The 19,177-nt window shown below is 39.7% G+C and overlaps 1 protein-coding gene across 18 annotated transcripts in view; it reads left to right on the top strand.

The window, feature by feature from the left end:
• The window catches only part of NCOA2 (nuclear receptor coactivator 2), a 300,567-nt gene that overhangs the window by 160,613 nt on the left and 120,777 nt on the right, over positions 1–19,177 (top strand). Inside the window, exon 6 of one of the 18 annotated variants that reach the window (XM_036264327.1) lies at positions 4,308–4,365. The exons of the other annotated variants lie outside the window; for them this stretch is intronic. The gene's annotated coding sequence lies outside the window, so the exon portion shown is untranslated. The remainder of the gene's footprint in view (positions 1–4,307; positions 4,366–19,177) is intronic. 18 annotated transcript variants of the gene reach the window in all.

The raw sequence follows: 19,177 nt of genomic DNA, 5'->3' as shown, positions 1-19,177 counted from the left end.
AGTCAGATTCCTGGTCAGCACACATGCCTGGGTTTGACACATGTCAGGCTTGATCCCCAGTAGGGGGTGTGCAGGAAGCAACTGATCAATGTTTCTTTCTCATTGATGTTTCTATTAAAAAATAAATAAAAATATTTAAAAAAATAAAAAAATGTGTACATGTGTATTATAGCAGGTAGTATATAATAGGCCTGTCTTAGTTTTCTTTTGTTGAGTAACAGATTATACAAACTACATCCATTTATTAGCTCACCGTTCTGTAGAGCAGAAAGTCAGCATGGCGTGGCCGGGTTCTCTGCGCGAGGTCTGGAGGCTGAAATGAAGGTGCCAACAAGAATGACTTTTCATCTGGAAACTCTTGGGGAGCATCCACGTTCAGTTCATTCTTGTTGTTGGCAGAATTTAGTATCTTGCAGCTGTAGGACAGGTTCTGTTTCCCGGCTAGGTGTTAGTTGGACACCACTCTCAGCTCCTAGAGGTCACCTGCATTCCTTGTCACATAGTGCTGTCCATCACACATCACCAACAGCATATTGAACCCTTCTTCTGCTTCGAATTTCTGGCTTTTTGTACTGCCAGCTGGAGAAAACTGATCACAATTAGGCCAGGCCCACCTCAATAATATCCCTGTCTCAAAGTCAATTACACCAACTAACAACCTAATCATTGGGGTAGAACTCGACTATAGTTACAGTCCTGGGGATTATGAGGGTGTGCACACCAGTGGGTGGGGGTCTTGCAGAACATCTCAGAGTTCTGTTTACCACAAACCCCCAATTGGAAACAACCCAAATGTCCATCAACAAGAGAATGGATAAACAAACTGCAGTATAGTCATACGGTGGAATACCCTTATTGCTAGAAAGGGACAGATCATTAATATACTCAATAACATGGATATATCTCAAAAACTTTATGCTGAAAGAAGTGTAAAGAGTGCACATTGTATGATTCCATTTGTTTGAAATTCTAGAAGTAAAACTAATCTGTGATAATAGAAAATATGAGTAGTGGTTATTGGTGGGGATAAGGGCAATAGCCTGAGAATGGGCACAAGAAAACTTTCCAGGGGTGGTGGACATGTGCGACCTCTTGGTAGGAGTGTGGATTACATAGGTGCTTTTCATTTGTCACACGCTTAAGGTCTGTGTACTGCACTAAATGTAAATTCCACCCTAATTTATAGAATCTAAAACATTACTCTGCTGGGTCCTTGTTTTAAGAAATGAACCACAATCACACACACGTGTGTGTGTGTGTGTGTGTGTGTGTGTGTGTGTGTATGATAATCAACCACAATATATAACCATCAGAAAACATGAAAGCTAGAAACAACTTGACAAATGATATTTTCTGATTCCCTCGTAAACACTACTGCCTTGGTGAAGAAAAAAGTTGAGAATTCCTCATGATAAAATCTGCTGCGGCCACCCTCTGCACTCAGGAGGGAAATTAGACGACTGTACCTGTGTGTGCTTGCCAGCAGAAAATGCAACAGAGGGACAGACAGCCATGCAGGCAGAAGGACAGGCAGCCACACATCTAGAAGTGTGAGTACAGAATCTGGGTGGAGATATTTTATTTACATGTGTTTGGCAGGAGACAGTTTTCTTATGAGGTTGATTTGGTTAGGGAATTCACAGCATTCCGCTGCCCTGTGATTTGGCTGAGAAATAAGTTGTAAAAACTCCACTATGGTTATGGCTAAAAAGGGCATACATGATGTTAATCCACGTCTATGACCTTACCCTACCTCTAGAGATCAGTGATCTATAAGATCATGTTTGATGATGATGTGAGCAGAAAAGGGACAAATTCAGGTAGATGGGAGTTCACAGAACTGACTTCTACAGTTTTTAGGCTATTCTTTTAAAAAGCTTCCTTTCATATCTACTATGAGATTAGTTTCCTAGGCTACATTAACTTCATATGATTCCCTGGCTGATTATTGACTTTAGATTTTAAGTGCATAAACAAAATATTTAGATGGCTCTTAAAATCATTGTAATTTAAACAATTATCTTAAAAATTCTGGATTGTGCTTTGGCTTTTTGTGATGAGGTGTTGTCACATGCTAATTTTAAATTTTCAACTTTATTTTGTTAGTGTCTGAAACATTTTATTTTCTATTTGTATTTCTTCACTCAGGTCCTCTTGGAAACTTACATTCATTGACACTTCTGTGATCATTTCAAGTTCCGTTAGTTGTTGGGGTAGTTTTCCAGAGTGGTCACGGTTCCTTTCAGTGACTGAAGAGAATTAGTACATTCCCATTTCGTCCTACCAAAGCTACTTATATGTTGAGTGGTTAATATAATTCTAGTAAACTAGGAGTTTTGGAATTAGAATTGTCAAATTCATTCAGTTCTGAGAAATTGCATTTTTTCATTAGATAACTTATGATATTAATCCCTCTGTATAGTTTTACCTACAACAATTCCTGTTTTTTCTGTGTTAAACAATATAATATTGGCTTGCAGTTTATGTAAAATGATTGTGTTAGATGGAACTCTTTTGTCTTGATCTATAAGTATTAAAATAATTATTCTTTAAAGTATTTACACACAAAAAGACCCATACTGTATGACTCCACTTATATGAGGTGTCTAGAGTAGTTAAATTCACAGAAACAGAAAGTAGATGGTGGTTGCCAGGCCTGGGGGAGGGGGACTGGAGTTGTTTAATGGGTAAAGAATTTTGGTTTTGCAAAATGAAAAAGTTCGGGAGAAGTATTGCAAAACTGAATATACTTATGAATATGTACAGACTGCTGAACTGTACACTTTAAGATGGTTAAGATGGCAACTTTTATGGGTATTTTGCCATAATTAAAAGTTAAATAAAATATTAAAATATCTACTGTTTTTCATTTTTGAGATCAGAAGACTTAATAAATAATTATAAGCAAGAAATGTAAGATGTAGTTTAATATATTAATTTCTTTCATCTCAGTGGACAGTGTTCTTCCAGTTGTGTGTTGTACTCCAGTGTGTCTTTTAGGGGTTGGGGGCAACTCCTTACCCCATCGTTTTCTCCATTTTCACCTTCGCAGCACATCTTGCACTTACACTCCTTCCCAAAGTTGCTTAATTGGTAGATTTAAAACATTTTAACATGGAGCAAAGCATAACTGAAAATAAGCAGGAATTAATGTAATCTGCTCTTTGCCCAGTAGTTCAACCTGTCACTAGGGACATTTAAAAAGTACAGAGCAACTGCTGTGTCAGGCATTGTGCTAGTACTTCCACATATGTGTTTTGAGAGTTGATCATTTATCAGAAATGTATTAAATTGATCAGACTGAAAGAAACTTTTGATTATCATTTTTTAACATTGTTTTGGCTATAGGAATATTTTTGTGCTTGGGACAGCTTATAAATTACATAATGATATATTTTTAACAGGAGTACATTTTGGTGTTAAAAAGTGTGCTTACATGTATTTTACTATCCAAGGAGCTAATTTCCAATATGTGGATAGCCATAATGTCTCCAAGGTGTTCATTATGCCAGATTTATATCACTGGGGGCAAAGCTAGAGAGAACAAGCCGGTACACATTCTCTTCTCACTGTCCGGCATCATGTTACTGCTCAGAGGGGAGTGTTCATGGCCGAGTGCTACACCCTCCTGAACGGAAGAAGAGGGGGCATCAGAATGTTTAACAGTTATTTTTAGCATCAGATCTAGAAAGTGTTAGCGTTTTCATTTTAGGGTGATACTTTTATATTTATTATGATAATTCCAAGAGGAGTGAATAATTTTAGATTTGAGTATGTGAGTGCATGTGTGCATTATGCACGTGTGTGTGACAGTGAGAGGGAGGGGGGGAGAGAGAGAGAGACATCCCCTTAATAACAGGAGGGGGCAGAGGCTTAGTCTGTTATAAAGCTCTGCTAATGTAGCTTCTGAGTCATGTGACTGCAGAAAAGGCTATTATCTCAATGAAAAGGAAACTCGTTTTTAGAGCAAGCAACAGAATAGAAGCAGGAAGAATTTTCGAGTGTTCCACCATGCTGGATTGTCAAAGGGGAACTGTCTGATCAGCAGCTAAAAAAGGATTTGTGAGGCTAGTTTGTCAGCTATGGTTAGCAACAAATGATAGAGGAGATAAGCGGCAGGGGGCTCCGCATGTGCTTAGGTTGCCATCAGGGCAGAAGGTTGGTTTGGGTTAATAGAGAAGATTTCTCTCTGAGGCAGTACATTTATTGCTAATTGTGGGGTGGTGGTTTTTTTTTGGGGGGGTGTTGTTTTGTTTTTGTTTTTTAAAGAGTGATGTGTGGTGTTTTTATTTACATCACTGATGAAGATAAAGACAAGCTGCTGAGCTCTGATTTGAACTGCAGAGGCTGTGGACAATTTACAAGGTGTGTTTCACAAGTGCTCTGACTTGATATTTGGTAATGTTCTTGGAATTCTGTGTGCTTGCAGATTGGATGTGCTGTTGTCAAAGGGAGAACTGAGCATGACAATCAGACAGTGGTAATGTCCTCAGGAACAAATAGATACAATGCGATCCCAATTGATTCCTTCTTGTCCTTATTTCTTTCGTGTTTATTTAGTGATTTAAGGTTTCTTGCAGTTTCTATATGTGGCCAAATACAGCCTCATGCTTGTTTTAGGAAATATTTTTGGTAAGCATTTTCTCAAATTCAGAAGAAGAACCTAATGTAAATCTTAATCATTAGGAATAAATATAAGCTTTATATTTCTATCTTTATGTTTTTTGATAGCCTTTTGAAATTCAGGCTTAAAAGGGAGCTTTGTGGTGAATTTGGAATTATTTAATTTTTGGTTAGGTAATAAATGAAGGTTTCTTTTTTGACTGAGCCTCTAATGAATAATTTTTTAATTATTTATATAGTCCCTAACTTTCTCTGATTTATTACATCCTTATGCTACTATATTAGAAAGCTAAAAACATCCAGTTAATCTTTAGACTGTGCTTGTCCACTTTTGCTCATGCTAAGCTATTAATTCTCTAGCAGTCTATATCTTTCTCTTAACCTTGGAAGGTGTAGTACTTAAAAATCTGAGATTGGTGAAAGATAATTATAAGCTGTATCTGAGAAGGATTAACAATTATACATTATGTACCTGAGGAATGAATTCACTAATATATTTTTCATTTGACTTCTAGACCAGATATGCCCAATTTGGGGTGTATGTTTCCAAATCCCATGTTTTGAAACTTAATTATACTGTCTACATCTCCCTTGTGAAATTGACATTGGAGGAGGAAAGAAGTCTATCAAGCTATTATGCACTGTATACACAGTTTACAAAGTATTCTTTTATCTTTTCCAATAAAAGATGGTGAGAGTAGCTCAAACATATTTTTGTTGTTAATCCTCACCCATGGCTTTTGAGAGGAGGGAGGGAGGGGGAGAGAGAGAGAGAGAGAGAGAGAGAGAGAGAGAGAGAGAGAGAGAGGCATTGATGTGAGAGAGATACATCAATTGGTTGTCTCCCGCATGACCCTGACAGGGGTGGGGATTGAACCTGTAACACAGATATGTGCCCTTGACTGGAAATTGAACCCGAGACTCTTGGGTCCATGGGCCATTGCTGAGCCAAACTGGCCAGGGCTCAAACATAATTTTTCTTTATTGATTTTGGAGAGAGAGGGAGAGAGACAGAGACATCGATTGTCCTTCTGCATGCCCCTCACTGAGGATCGGCCCCACAACCTGGGCATGCGCCCTGACTGGGAATCTAACCAACAACATCTTGGTTGCATGGGTTGACGTTCAACCACTCAGCCACACCGTCCGGGTTCAAACATAATTTTTTTTTTTTTTTTTATCCTCACCCGAGGACATTTTTCCATTTTTTGTTCAGATAGAGCGGGAGGGAGAGAGAGGAAGAGAGAGAGAGAGAGAGAGAGAAACATCGATGTGAAAGGGACACATCGAGCAGCTGCCACCCGCACGACCAACCAGGGCCGGGGACAAACTGCAGTCGAGGTACGCGCCCTTAGCGGGAACCGAACCCGGGTCTCTCAGGACCGCAGACCGACGCTCTAACCGCTGAGCCAAACCGGCCAGGGCTCAAACATAATTTTTAATCATACTAAGTACAGGCTATTTTCTTATAATACTTATAAACCATATCCTAGCATAATGTAGTTCAATAAATCATTAATCTTATTATATGGGGTTGTTTTTTTTAAAAAAGCACTGACACTTTAGTTTATTTCCATAAAAGACAATTTGGTTTAAATAGACAGTTAAGTTACTGTGGTTTTGACTGTTGTGGAATTTTTCTTTTTAATTGTAGGCCTTTCCTGCCTTCTTGTAAGTTGGCTGTAAGACAAAGTTATATACTGCTTTCAGCCCAAATGTTACTAGCATCATTAAATTTTTGAATAAAATAAAAATTATGTCAGGTTATTTGGGCTTTCTTTGTTTTTCTTTTAAATTTTATTTTGTTGCTTTATCTAAAATCTTTGAAGTTATCCAAGGATTTTGGAATAATTCAAGGTGGTTTTATTGAGCACTTATTATTATAAGGCCCACTCTATGAAACACTATGAGAAAACAAAGGCAAATAAGGTATTTAAACCAACATGATCACTTATAACTGGCACTGGAACTCAGCCTCAGTAAATGTAATTATCCTACACAGCAGCTCCAAAAATAGCATTGTTATAACACTGTCATTTTGTTAAAACATTGATGAGGGGGGGGAAAATCAATTCCTTGCTAGGGCCACTGTGTGGAGTTTGTATGTTTTCCCCATGTCTGTGTGGGTTTTCTTTAAGGACTCCAGGTTCCTTCCACATCCCAAAGATGAGCATATGAGGTGAAAGTTGTGTCCACACTGTCCCCGTCTCAGTGAGTTTGTGTGGATGTGAGGGGCCCTGTGATGGAAAGGCGTCCTGTCCGGGGTGGGTCCCGCCTTGTGCCCTGAGTGTGGGGACAGGCTCTGGCCACCCTCGACCTTGAACTGGAATCAGTGGGGTGGGAAATAGTTATCTTATTTGTTTTCATTAATCTTTCTTAAATATGTGTTTAGCTCACATTTATTTCAGCGTTTAATATTAGTAGTGTTTGGGGTCTTTAGAAGTTTAATGATGTTTTTGTGACCAGAAATATATGTTAGGAACTTAAACTCTTGTTTCTATCAATTAGCCTGTGGTCAAATTGTTTCATTATAGGCCATTTCACTTAATGTTGAAGTTTCTAAGAACCATTGATGATGTTAAGTGAGGACTTACTGTATCTTACAGGAATTTTAGATTGTTGAAAGGAATTTTGGGTAAAACTTGTTTAGCCAGTCAGAGAATACATTCAAGATATCTTTGTGAACGACTTTTCACATGAGCAGGTTTCAGTGGTAGTTTTAACTGGTATCTATTTGTGCTAGTTTGTTATCTCATTTGTATCATAATAGAAATAAGTTCATTTTATTTACAATCTTTTAAAACTAGGATAGTTTTTGTTCCTGATCATGTTGTTTTTCTCCTACGTGCTCAAATATCTGTCCTTTACATTTTAAAATACTTTTTTTATATAAATATAAAATACTTTTATATTGTAGTATATAAAAATACCTTTACTTTTTGGAGGTTGGCAGTTCAGAAGAACCCCAATCTTATGATTAGAGCTAAAAGACACGAGTTTTGACATCGGGGTAGTGTCTAAACAAGCCAGGTGACTAGCTTGCAAATCCTGCTGCACTTCAGAATTCCAGCTACAGTAATTAACCACAAATATTACAACCAGGTCTGAGCATGTCAGGCTGAGGGGGTTTGCTGCTAGGAACGATTTTTAATTTGTGAAAAAGATAGGGTAAGAAAACTTGGAATTCAAGGTGATCTTAGTATTCAGTGTTGTACAACCCGGTGAAATATGTACATAGGAATTTTTTTTGTTTGTGAAAGTAAATGTTTGGGAAGATTTAAACAGGATTAAGGTATTGGGCTATATTTTAAACACAGTTTAAGTCTTTGGAAGCCAAGGGGATATAAAATTCATGAAGTGAAAAAGTCTGTGCAACAGCTATCAGATTGTTCCTGAGTACCTTGTAGAGGGTTTACTCCAGAAATTTGTCACTCAGAAATGGCTGAGAATAGAATCACTTGGCTCACCCATTTCTCTCTCAAATATTGTCCTTAAAGAGGTAAGACCTGGCATTTTCTGGTGTGTATTTTAGTTGTAGCAATGACTCCTTTCACCAAGCTCACAGTTAACTTGCAGGGTTACAGCTTGTAATGTAATAATCACTAACACAATGTAACATAGGCATACATATTGGCTTTAATTTTAAAGATAGCTTAAGTATTGCTATTGTTTTTCTTAAAGATTTTGTCAGAAATATCAAATACTATCATCTTGATGTTGAGTAAATTGTTTCCTTTTAAAAAGCAGTCAAACTGAGAAATAGACAGACATACTTGGGAGACATTGCAGGTTTGGTTCCAGACCACCGCAATAAAGCTAATGTCACAATAAAGCAAGTCACATGCATTTTTTGGTTTCCCAGTGCTTATAAAAGTTAGATTTATACTATACTATGGCCTATTAAGTGTGCAATAGCATATGTCTAAAAAAGCAAAGACATGCCTTAATTAAAAATACTTTACTATCAAAAAATGCTGTCATCTGAGCCTTTGATAAGTTGTGATCTTTTTGCTGATGAAGGCTCTTGCCTTGTTGATGTTGATGGCTGCTGACTAATCAGAGTGTGGTTACTGAAGGCTGGGTGGCTGTGGCAGTTTCTTAAAATAAGACAACAGTGAAGTTTGCCACAGTTGACTCTTCCTTTCACAGATGATTTCTCTGTAGCATGTTATGCTGGTTGATAGCATTTTACCCATAGGACAGCATCTTTCAAAGTTGGAGTCCGTCGTCTCAAACCCTGCCATTGCTTTATTGACTAAGTTTATGTAATATTCTAAATCCTTTGTTATCATTTCAACAACCTTCAGAGTATGTTCACCAGGAGTAGATTCTATCTGAATAATAGAGCCACTTTTTTTGCTTACGCATTAGAAGCAACTCTTCATCTATTAAAGATTTATCATGAGATTGTAGCAATTCAGTCACATCTTCAGTTTCCACTTCTTAATTCTAGTTCTCTTGCTATTTCCACCATGTCTGTAGTTACTTCCTCCACTGAAGCCCTTAAAGTCATCCAAGAGGATTGGAATCAGCTTCTTCCAAATTCCTGTTAATATTGATGTTTTGACTTCTTTCCATGAATCATGAATGTTCTTAATGACATCTAGTATGGTGAATCCTTTCCAGAAGGTTTTCCATGCACTTTGCTTAGATCCATCACAGGAATCATTGTGGCATCTGCAGCCTTACAAAATGTATCTCCTAAATAGTAAGACTTGAAAGTTGAAATTACTCTTTGACCCGTGGGCTGCAGAATTGATTTTGTGTTCACAGGCATGAAAACAACATTAATCTCATTGTACATCTTCATCAGAGCTCTTGGGTGACCAGGTACATTATCAGTGAGCAATAATGTTTTGAAAGGATTTTTTTTTCTGAAACCATGTTGTAAACAGATGTGCTGTCATCCAGGCTTTGTTGTGCCATGTATAGAGCACAGGCAGAGGAGATTTAGCATAATTCTTAAGGGCCCTGGGATTTTTGGAAATGAAAATTGGCTTCAATTTAAAGTAACCAGCTATACTACTCTCTAACAAGAGAGGCAGCCTTTCCTTTGAAGTTTTGAAGCCAGGCATTGACTTTTCCTCTTTAGCTATGAAAGTCCTAGAAAAGGCAACTTCTTCCAATGTAAGGCTATTTTGTCTACATTTAAAAATCTGTTGTTTGGTATAACCACTTTTGTTAATTATCTTAGCTAGATCTTCTGGATTCTACATCAGCACTTGCTGCTTCTTTCCTTAAACCTCATGAACCAATCTCTGCTAGCTTCCATCCTTTGTTCTACAGCTTCCTTACCTCTTTTCTTCCTAGAATTGAAGAGAATTAGAACCTTGCTCTGGATTAGGGTTTGGCTTAAGGGAATGTTGTGGCTGGTTTGATCTGTTTAAACCACTAAAACTTTCTCCATGTCAGCAAATATGGCTGTTCCACCTTTTAATCATTCATAATCATTTCCTTTAAGAACTTTGCTTTCACAACTTGATTGACTTTGGTGCAAGAAGCCTAGCTTTCAGCCTATCTTGGCTTTTAACATGCCTTCATCACTAAGTTTAATCATTTCTAGTTTTTTATTTAAAGTGAGAGATATGCAACTCTTCCTTTCACTCAACACTTAGAGGCCATTGTAGGCTTATTAATTGTCCTGATTTCAGTATTTTGTGTCATAGGGAATAGGGAGGCCTGAGAAGAGGGAGAGAACTGGGAATGGCCAGTGAGTGGAGCAGTCAGAACATGTATTGATTAAATTTGCCAAAACAATTATAATAGTAACATCAAAGATCAGTGATCACAGATCACCATAACAAATATAATAATAAAAATGAAAAAGTTTTGCCCTGGCCAGTTTGGCTCAGCAGTTAGAGCATCGGCCTGTGGACCATAGAGTCTTGGGTTTGGCTCCCGCTAGGGGCACGTACCAAAAGAGAAAAAAGAAAAGAAAAGGTTTGAAATATTGTGAGAATTACCAAAATGTGACATAGAGACAGGAAGTTAGCAACTGCTATTGGACAAATGGCACCTATAAGACTTCTCAGTGCAGGGTTGCCACAAACCTTCAATTTGTTAAACAAACAAACAAACAAACAAACAAAAAACACCCCACAGTATCTGTGAAGTACAATAAAGCACAGTACAATAAAAGAAGTTATGCCTGTATTGAGGTAAAAGCTAGATGTTTGGTTTCATTATTTTTTATGTTAAATCAAATTATAATAGTTAATTGGCTAATAGGTTGTAAAAGCATTCTATGAGGTTTATATTTAAAATTCATGTTTTATTTCTGTAAATCCTTAGACACTAGTTAAAATGAATTATAAATAATTATGTTGACACTTTATCAGATAACAAATACTTAAAAATTTTTTAAGTTTTTAATATTTTTTTTTAATTTTATTTTTCTTTATTGACTTTAGAGAGAGTAGAAGGGGGAGGGAGATAGAAACATCGATGAGAGAGAGCATCGACTAGATACCCCCCCACTGGGGACCTGGCCCACACCTGGGCATGTGCCCTGACCGGGAATCAAACCACAGCCTCCTGGTGCATGTGTTGACACTCAATCACTGAGCCACACTGGCCGGGCTGTATTTTTTTTAAGACAGAGAGACATCGATTTGTTATTTCACTTATCCATGTATTCATTAGTTGATTCTTGTATGTGCCCTGACTGGGGATTGAACCTATAACCTTCACTTATGGGGACTATGCTCTAACTAACTGAGCAACCTGGCCAGGACTTTTTAAATTCTTTATTGTTTTTAATTGGCCTTAACAAATTTTGCTTTTGTGTTTTAGAATTTTAAATGAGAAAATGTCCACCTTTAAATGGTGTTTTTATTTATGCTTATTAATGATAAATAACATTTGTGGGACTTTACTTTTATCTACTCCCCTTTTTTAATTGAATTTCTCATCTTTTGATGAGGAAAACGGCATTAGCAAACAACAGTGGGTTTGTTAACCATAAAGCTAATGTTTATGTAGACCTTATTATGTGCCACACACTGTTCTGAGGACCTCACATGCATTCATTAAGTCCTTACAGCAACACTGGTTGTACTATGCTATGCCTGTTTTACAGTTGAGGAAACAGAGGCACAGAGCGGTAAAGTAACTTGTCCAAGCTCACTAACTAATAAGCAGTGGAGCCTATAGGATTCAGACCCTGGTAGTTTGCCTCTGTAGCCTGTGCTCTAAATTGCTATGTATACTGGATTCAAATGGTGCTGTTTTTGAAGTTGCTGGTTTATTCTGGAATGAGGACAGAATGAACATAGGGACAAGGATTAAGGTAGAAGCGGTTTTATCTTTTAATGTTTGTACTTTTAAGGAACTTTACTTTTCCATTTCAAGTATGCTAAGACTACATTATTCAAATGGTGTTTGGTTTGCTCCGGAAAGAAACATTTATGAAAAGTAACTCACAGCTAATTCAGAAGTCTGCTGTAGAGAGAGGTGATCACAAAAGAGGGAGAGCATTGATATGGGGTAGCAGAGATTGGTACAAGAAATGGACTATGGCCCTGACCGGTCTGGCTCAGCGGTTAGAGCATCCACCCTCAGACCAAAAGGTCGCAGGTTCTATTTCCAGTCAAAGGCATGTACCTGGGTTGCAGGTTCGATCTCCGTTCCCTGTTGGGGTAGTGCGGGAGGCAGCCAATTGATGTGTCTCTCTCACATCTATATTTCTCTCTCTTTCTCCCTTCCTCCCTTCCACTTTATCTAAAAGTCAATGGGAAAATATCCTTGGGTGAAGATTAACAAAATCAAAAAGAAGTGGACTGTAAATTACCATGAGATTAGTGGGGTGTGGGGACCTTCTGAAGTTGAAGACATGTGCTGCAGATTTGCTTAATTAGCTACCTCTTCTTTTCTTGGCAAATGGAGACCTTGCTGTTTCCATGGTCATCTAACTCATTGCATTGCACCCCAATGTAAAAAACCGAGAACCCAAATGAAGATCTTTGTCTTCAGATATTGAGAGCACTCCTGGAATATTAACCCTGACTTAGGATTTGTTGTAAGTCATTTTACGTCTATGCAAATTCCCAACAGAGGGGCTTGTGTCTACATAGGCTTTCAATGAAGGATCACATACTTCGTGAAACTTTAATAGTTAACAGGCATATGGATGCCTAAGTGATGTCACTCTTTCTCTTCCAGATTCATGGTGGAAAAGGTTTTACCTCACTCAGTCCTTGTTTTTTGGACCCTTGGAAATGAGTGGCAAAATAAAGTATGGATGTGGCTTTAGCATTTGTCTCTGGTCTCCGTCGATGTACCCTCCTACCTGGTTTGTAAAATGCAAAAATAGCCAGTTTCATTCTTGCACTTATATCCTCCTTTTCATTTATTATTTTTTTTTATTATTATTATTTTTTTAATCCTCACCCGAGGACATTTTTTCTTTTTTTTTTGTTCAGATAGAGTGTGGGAGGGAGAGAGAAAGAGAGAAACATCGACGCGAAAGGGACACGTCGAGTGGTTGCCACCCACACGACCCAACCAGGGCCGGGGACAAACTGCAACCAAGGCACGTGCCCTTAGCGGGAACCGAACCCGGGTCTCTCAGGACCGCAGGCCGACGCTCTAACCGCTGAGCCAAACCGGCCAGGGCCTTTTCATTTATTTTAATAGCCGTTTATTTTAAGAGTTTGTTGTGTCCTTCATTAGTATGGGAGAAGAGTAAGCAGCTGTCCCTGGGGTTGTGGAGAAGGTTGATCAGGGGACACTTAGGACATGGTGAACGTTGGACTGGTTCTGAAGTGGTGGGTGATCAGCAGGCCCTGGAGGGTACTCGAGGCCTCCCTACCGAACACAGCAGCCACCAGCACAGTGGCTTTGGATCATCTGAGACTTGGCTAATGCGCACTGAGTGCAAACACAGGGTGGGGCAGAAGCAGGGTTACAGTTGTGAGTATGCAAAACACGGAGTGTACCCTTGTATTATTATTTATTAATTATGGTATTATTTTCCATATGAACAACTGCAAAGCTACTTTTGCTCCTCCCTGTATATTACTAAATTTAATTTCATGTGTCTTTAGACTGTCATGGTGGCTACTGGCCGATTGGTGGCTCCCAAGGATTCTCTGTTGTCAGCGTTGCTCTGAGCCCAGGGGCAGCATGTGAAGGGAGACGAGGTGGGCAGTAGGCTTTCTTGTAGATGGTACATCTGTGCCAAACCCCAGGGGCATACCGGGGAACAGGACGTCATAGAACCTTCCCAAGCCCACGGTCTCCTGATCAGTAACCAAACTAGAAGCATTTTGAAGTCCACATTCCTTGGTAGGACATAAAAGGCCTTTTCATGATCTAGCCCTACACATTCTCTACTACTGCCATGTTCTACCTTTAATGAACAACAGTTTGTTCTTCTTATTCACAGGAGTTATGTTCTGGAAAGTTGTGGCTAACACTGAATTAGTGAAGACTGAGCTTTGTGCTTCTTGGGGAAATACAGAGTTAGGTTCCTTCAAACCTCTGGTCACGCCCTGGCCAGTTTGGCTCAGCGGTTAGAGCGTCGGCCTGAGGTCTGGAGAGACCCGGGTTCGGTTCCCGCTAAGGGCACGTACTTCGGTTGCAGTTTGTCCCCGGCCCTGGTCGGTCGTGCGGGTGGCGGCCACTCGATGTGTCCCTTCACGTCGATGTTTCTCTCTCTCCCTCTCCCTTCCTCTCTCTCCTCTCTCCCTCCCACTCCATCTGTACAAAAAATGGAAAAATGTCCTCGGGTGAGGATTAAAAAAAAAAAAAAAAAAAAAAACCCTCTGGTCACAACTCACTACATAACCTCATTTTAAGTGTGTTTCTGTTTAAAGGTGCGTGCGTGCATGCATGCATGTGTGTTGTTGCTTCATTAATGTTGAACTACGGCCAGCAGTGCTGTAACTCCTGCCTGAATGAGGCTCATCTTAGACACACAGATTTTCTCCATAAGGCCCATCTAACCTCCTGTGCGGAGGGGTTGGGCAGCCTTTAGCACTATGTCTGGAGGCCATTTGAATTGAAACAGGGACATCAACAAAGAGCACAAAAATGTGGAAAATGTTTTTGTAAATGTGGCTGTAAATATATTGCAAAAGCAAATTTGTTTTTTTACAACGTAAGAGCTGAAACAAGGGGTTGATGTGTGTGGAGTACCTACAGGGACCACATGTGGCAGTATTAATGAAGGCAGCTAGCTTACACGAGGCAGTGTTTATAGCAAGCTGTGTACTTTCCTTGTTTAATTTTCATACCAATGTGTAAAGTGAATATTATTTCGGAGCTACACAGACATGGAAATGGTGGCTCCGAAAGGGTAAGTACCTTTCCCAAGATTGCACAGCTCATCAGTGGGGAAAGCAAGAGACGAGGCAGGCTTTGCGTGGTCAGGGGCCAGTTAAGTAGGGCTGCTGCTTTCAGTAGGGCTTGACTTTGGCAGGAACAGGTAGGGTGCTACTCATGGGCCACAAATTCCCTTACTTCAAAAGCATCCCTGTCTATTTGATAGCCTAACTATTGAAATCTGGAAGAATTGAGCAAGTAGTATGATTTACCCTGAGGAAAGGTTGATAGCCCCTATATATTTTGTTGACTGTGGTGACAAAGATCTTTTCTGTATATGTTGTCATTTCTCTCAGTGTATCTTTTCAACTTCTCTCTCTGCTCACAAAACAGTCTGTCTTTTTTCTTTCATAGACTTAGCCCATCACCATTATCTTTGGACAGAACTTCTATGCTAGCCACTCTAGTAGCCTGCTGGGCTGCCTGTGGCTAGACACCTCCACCTGGTGCCAGGGAGCAGTGTCTCATGTATTGTCACGGTGTCTTCTGAGTGAGGGGCTGGTACAGCCCACTGAGAGTCTGCAGGGAAAGCTGTGGGCGTGGATCATGCAGTTCAGAATAGGGTGCCAGAGAGTCGGGTCCTGAGAGACATTTACCCAGAAGATGGACAGGATTCTGGGTCTCAAGTTTTTTTATATCTAAAATTAGAAGACCAATTTAAATTCCCTGCCTGTCCTACTTGGTTGTTTGTAGAGTTTAGTCTTTCATTCAGACAATAAGCTGGGATATATGTTGGTCAGAGTTAATCATTGTTGAGTTATATACATTTCCCTTTGCCAGAATTGAAAGAGAGTTCCTATAATGACCCATCTATTCCATAGGCCCCCCTGGGCCCCCTGGTTTGCTCTTCCATCACCTCCCAGGTTATTTTAACTCCCAGAAAACTTCAAGACCATCAGAATTAGATTCTGGGCCATAATTCTCTAAAATGCTTAGTGGAAATATTATCAGGGCGCCTAAGGTTAAGTAGGGGGAGAGACAAGGTAACAGATATAGGTGGGAAGTTCTTTCTTGTACAAGGGTTACTGTGAACAGAATGTACCAAAGTAAGAGAAATCGACCCAATTATTGTCAGACATAACAAATAAACAAACGAACCAGATGGTTCACTGCTATAAGGGTCTGGGCTGTGGGCATGGAGCTCACTGAGGACACAGGTAAGCCAAGGGGGGCCCGGTCCAGTCCTAAATGTCTAAACCTCCCAAGTTCAGTATAATTTGTGGCTCAGGCAAGTAATGTTCTGTATTTACTGTTGGTTACAGTTGGTACCTGGAGAGGTTGGAGGACCAGTCTGAGTGAGGGCTAGAAATGAACAGAAGCACAAATAAGCATATTGCAGCACCATGAGAACTCAAAAAGAATTCAGGGAAGGGTTCATGCTTCCCTTGGTAATGCTGAGAGGAGGGAGCAAAGAATCTTATTCGTTCACATCCTCTGTTGAATGTTCAGTTCACATTGCAAGGTCCATGTGGTAGAGTGGCCATACCTGACAATCCTAATGTCGCCTCTCTGTCCCTCTCATGATGTTCCACTAAAGATCCCCAGGGATGGCCTTTCTACAACGTTGAGGATGATACATTCATGCTTTCTAATGTGTGCCTAGACTGTTTCCTTGTACCTTCACTGACAAGTCTCCTGTCCTGTATTTTGAAGTAGTTATTTAATGGCTTATGTTAGAGAGTGTGTAGAATTGTGGAAAGAACATGGGATTTGCAGTCAGGGCTTGGTTGGAAGCCTAAGTGCCATGACTTACAAGCTTTGAGACTTCGAGACTGTTAACTACTTTGAATCTGTTTTTTCAGTTACTAAACACCTATGACATCTATTCTCTGTAAGTTTCCCTTCAATACACTTACTGTGTTTTCCCAGCTATGTATATTTTATCTCCCCAAGTGGTTTTAAACTCTCTCTTTCTCCTATCCTTGCTTATTTAAATAAGTTCTTAGTGTCTGTTCATTGACTAAATTCTCCATGCACCTGTTATTTCTGTCTAGAGCAACACGGAATCTAGTGTTTCTACCTGAATTGCAGATTTTTAATTTACTTTTGTTCTTACAATGTAAGGGTAGATTTTAATTTCATTTTTAGCTTCAAGTCATTTGATTTCTTTCTTTTAAACTGGCAGTCAGTCATTATCACCTAAGTGACCATTATCTTTGTCTCCCCTATTTTAGAACTTAAAACAGTTTTGTTTTGTTTTTTCCAATTTCATTGCAAGACTCTACCTTTGTCCTTATGGCTCATTATGCTGGTTATGAAGATTGTGTAGTAACATGCTAAAACTTTCTTTTTCTTTTTTTTTTAATCCTCACTCGACATTTTTCCATTTTTTGTTCAGGCAGAGTGGGAGAGAGGGAGAGGAAGAGAGAGAGAGACAGAAAAACATTGACATGAAAGGGACACATCAAGTGGCTGCCACCCCCACAACCCAACCAGGGCCAGGGACAAACTGCAACCGAGGTACGTGCCATTAGCGGGAACCGAACCCGGGTCTCTCTGGACCGCAGGCCAACGCTCTAACCGCTGAGCCAAATCGGCCAGGGCAACTTTCTTAAATTTTAAAAGATACAAAACTTGCCCAGCCAGTGTGGCTCAGTGGTTGAGCATCAACCCATGCACCAAGAGGTTGCCAGTTCGATTCTCAGTCAGAGTACATGCTCAGGTAGACCTTATCCCTTGTTGGGGGCATGCAGGAGGCAGCCAGTCCATGTTCTCTCTCATTGATGTTTCTCTCTCCCCCTCTTCCTTCCTCTGTCCAAAATCAATAAAGAAAATATAAAATAAATAAATAAAAGATATAAAACTTGTTAAGACGTTGGAAAGCTTAGAGATAAAAACTGGAAAGAAAATCTGCTGGAGGAGATGAGACCTGCACAGGTGGAAGACCTGCGGCCCCATCAAGACAAGTGCACTGGAGGAGAGTGCCGGCTCCAGGGCCCCTGCTCAGATTCACATCAGTTCCGCCACCTGTTGGCTGTGTTTGCCCTTGGACATGTTAGTTGTGTTTTCTGTGTACTTCAGGAAATAATAATAATAATAATGACTTCATGGGGGTTTTTTGGAAGATCAAATTAAATAATACAGTATAGCATAGAAAACAGTTTAATATTTTAACTGTTTTGGTGAAGTAGCTTTAAACTCCATAGCAGTTTTTAAAGCAATTTATTCAGTGAACATTAAATGCTGTGTGTCAGGCATTCTGATAAGGGCATAGGATAAAAAGATGAAACTTAGTTTCTGCTCCTTGAGGAGCTTAAAGTTTGGTAGGGAAAAAGACATAAATAATTATGATATGTATGGTAAATGGTATGTACTGGCTATTAAAGGGCAATATAAGGGAATTTAATTTTGGCGACAGGGTCATCTGAGCTGGATCTTAAAAGATGAGTGGGAGTTGGTCCAAAGGGGAAGATACATGGTTTATTCTGTGTATAACAAGCATAAGGAAAGGTGGGAAGTAGTACGTTTTAAGGGAGGAACCATGTACACTTTTTAACTTCTTTTTTTTTTATCCTCACCCGAGGACATTTTTGCATTTATCCTTAAATAGAGCAGGAGGAAGAGAGGGGGGAAAAGAGAGAGAGAAACATTGATGTGAGAGAGACACATCGACTGGTTGCCACCCACACGACCTCATCTGGGGCCAGGGACAAGCTGCAACCGAGGTACATATCCTTAGCGGGAACCGAACCTGGGACTCTGATCCACCAGCTGACACTCTAACCACTGAGCCAAACCAGCCAGGGCTATACACTTTTTTTTTTTTTTAATAATTTTATATTTTAGAAATTATTTACAATATCTTTTTTTTTTAATCCTCACCCGAGGACATTTTCCTATTTATCTTCAGATAGAGAAGGAGGGAGAGAGAAACATCGATGTGAGAGAGACACATTGACTGTTTGCCTTCTGCATGACCCTGACCAGGACCAGGGATGAACCACAACTGAGGTACGTGCCCTTGACTGGAATCGAACCCGCAGCTCATTGGTCCGTGGGCCGATGCTCTAGCTGCTGAACCAAACTGGCCAGGGCAGAACCATGTACACTTTACATCACCAGGGCAGACAGTAGGATGGGAGATGAGCCTGGAAAAACAGGCAGGGGCTACATCATAAGGCAGCTTTGGTGACATTTGGGGCAGCATAGACTTCTGCTTGGAGGGAGCCAAGTCTACTAAAGATTTTAAGCAGGAAAATTATCTAGTAGTAGGGAAACTTATGTTAGCAAA

The sequence above is a fragment of the Molossus molossus genome, unplaced genomic scaffold (genome assembly GCF_014108415.1).
Source record: "Molossus molossus isolate mMolMol1 unplaced genomic scaffold, mMolMol1.p scaffold_m16_p_16, whole genome shotgun sequence".
NCBI lineage: Eukaryota > Metazoa > Chordata > Mammalia > Chiroptera > Molossidae > Molossus > Molossus molossus.
The sequence above is the reverse complement of the archived record's forward strand: the minus strand, read 5'-3'. Positions and strand labels throughout refer to the sequence as shown.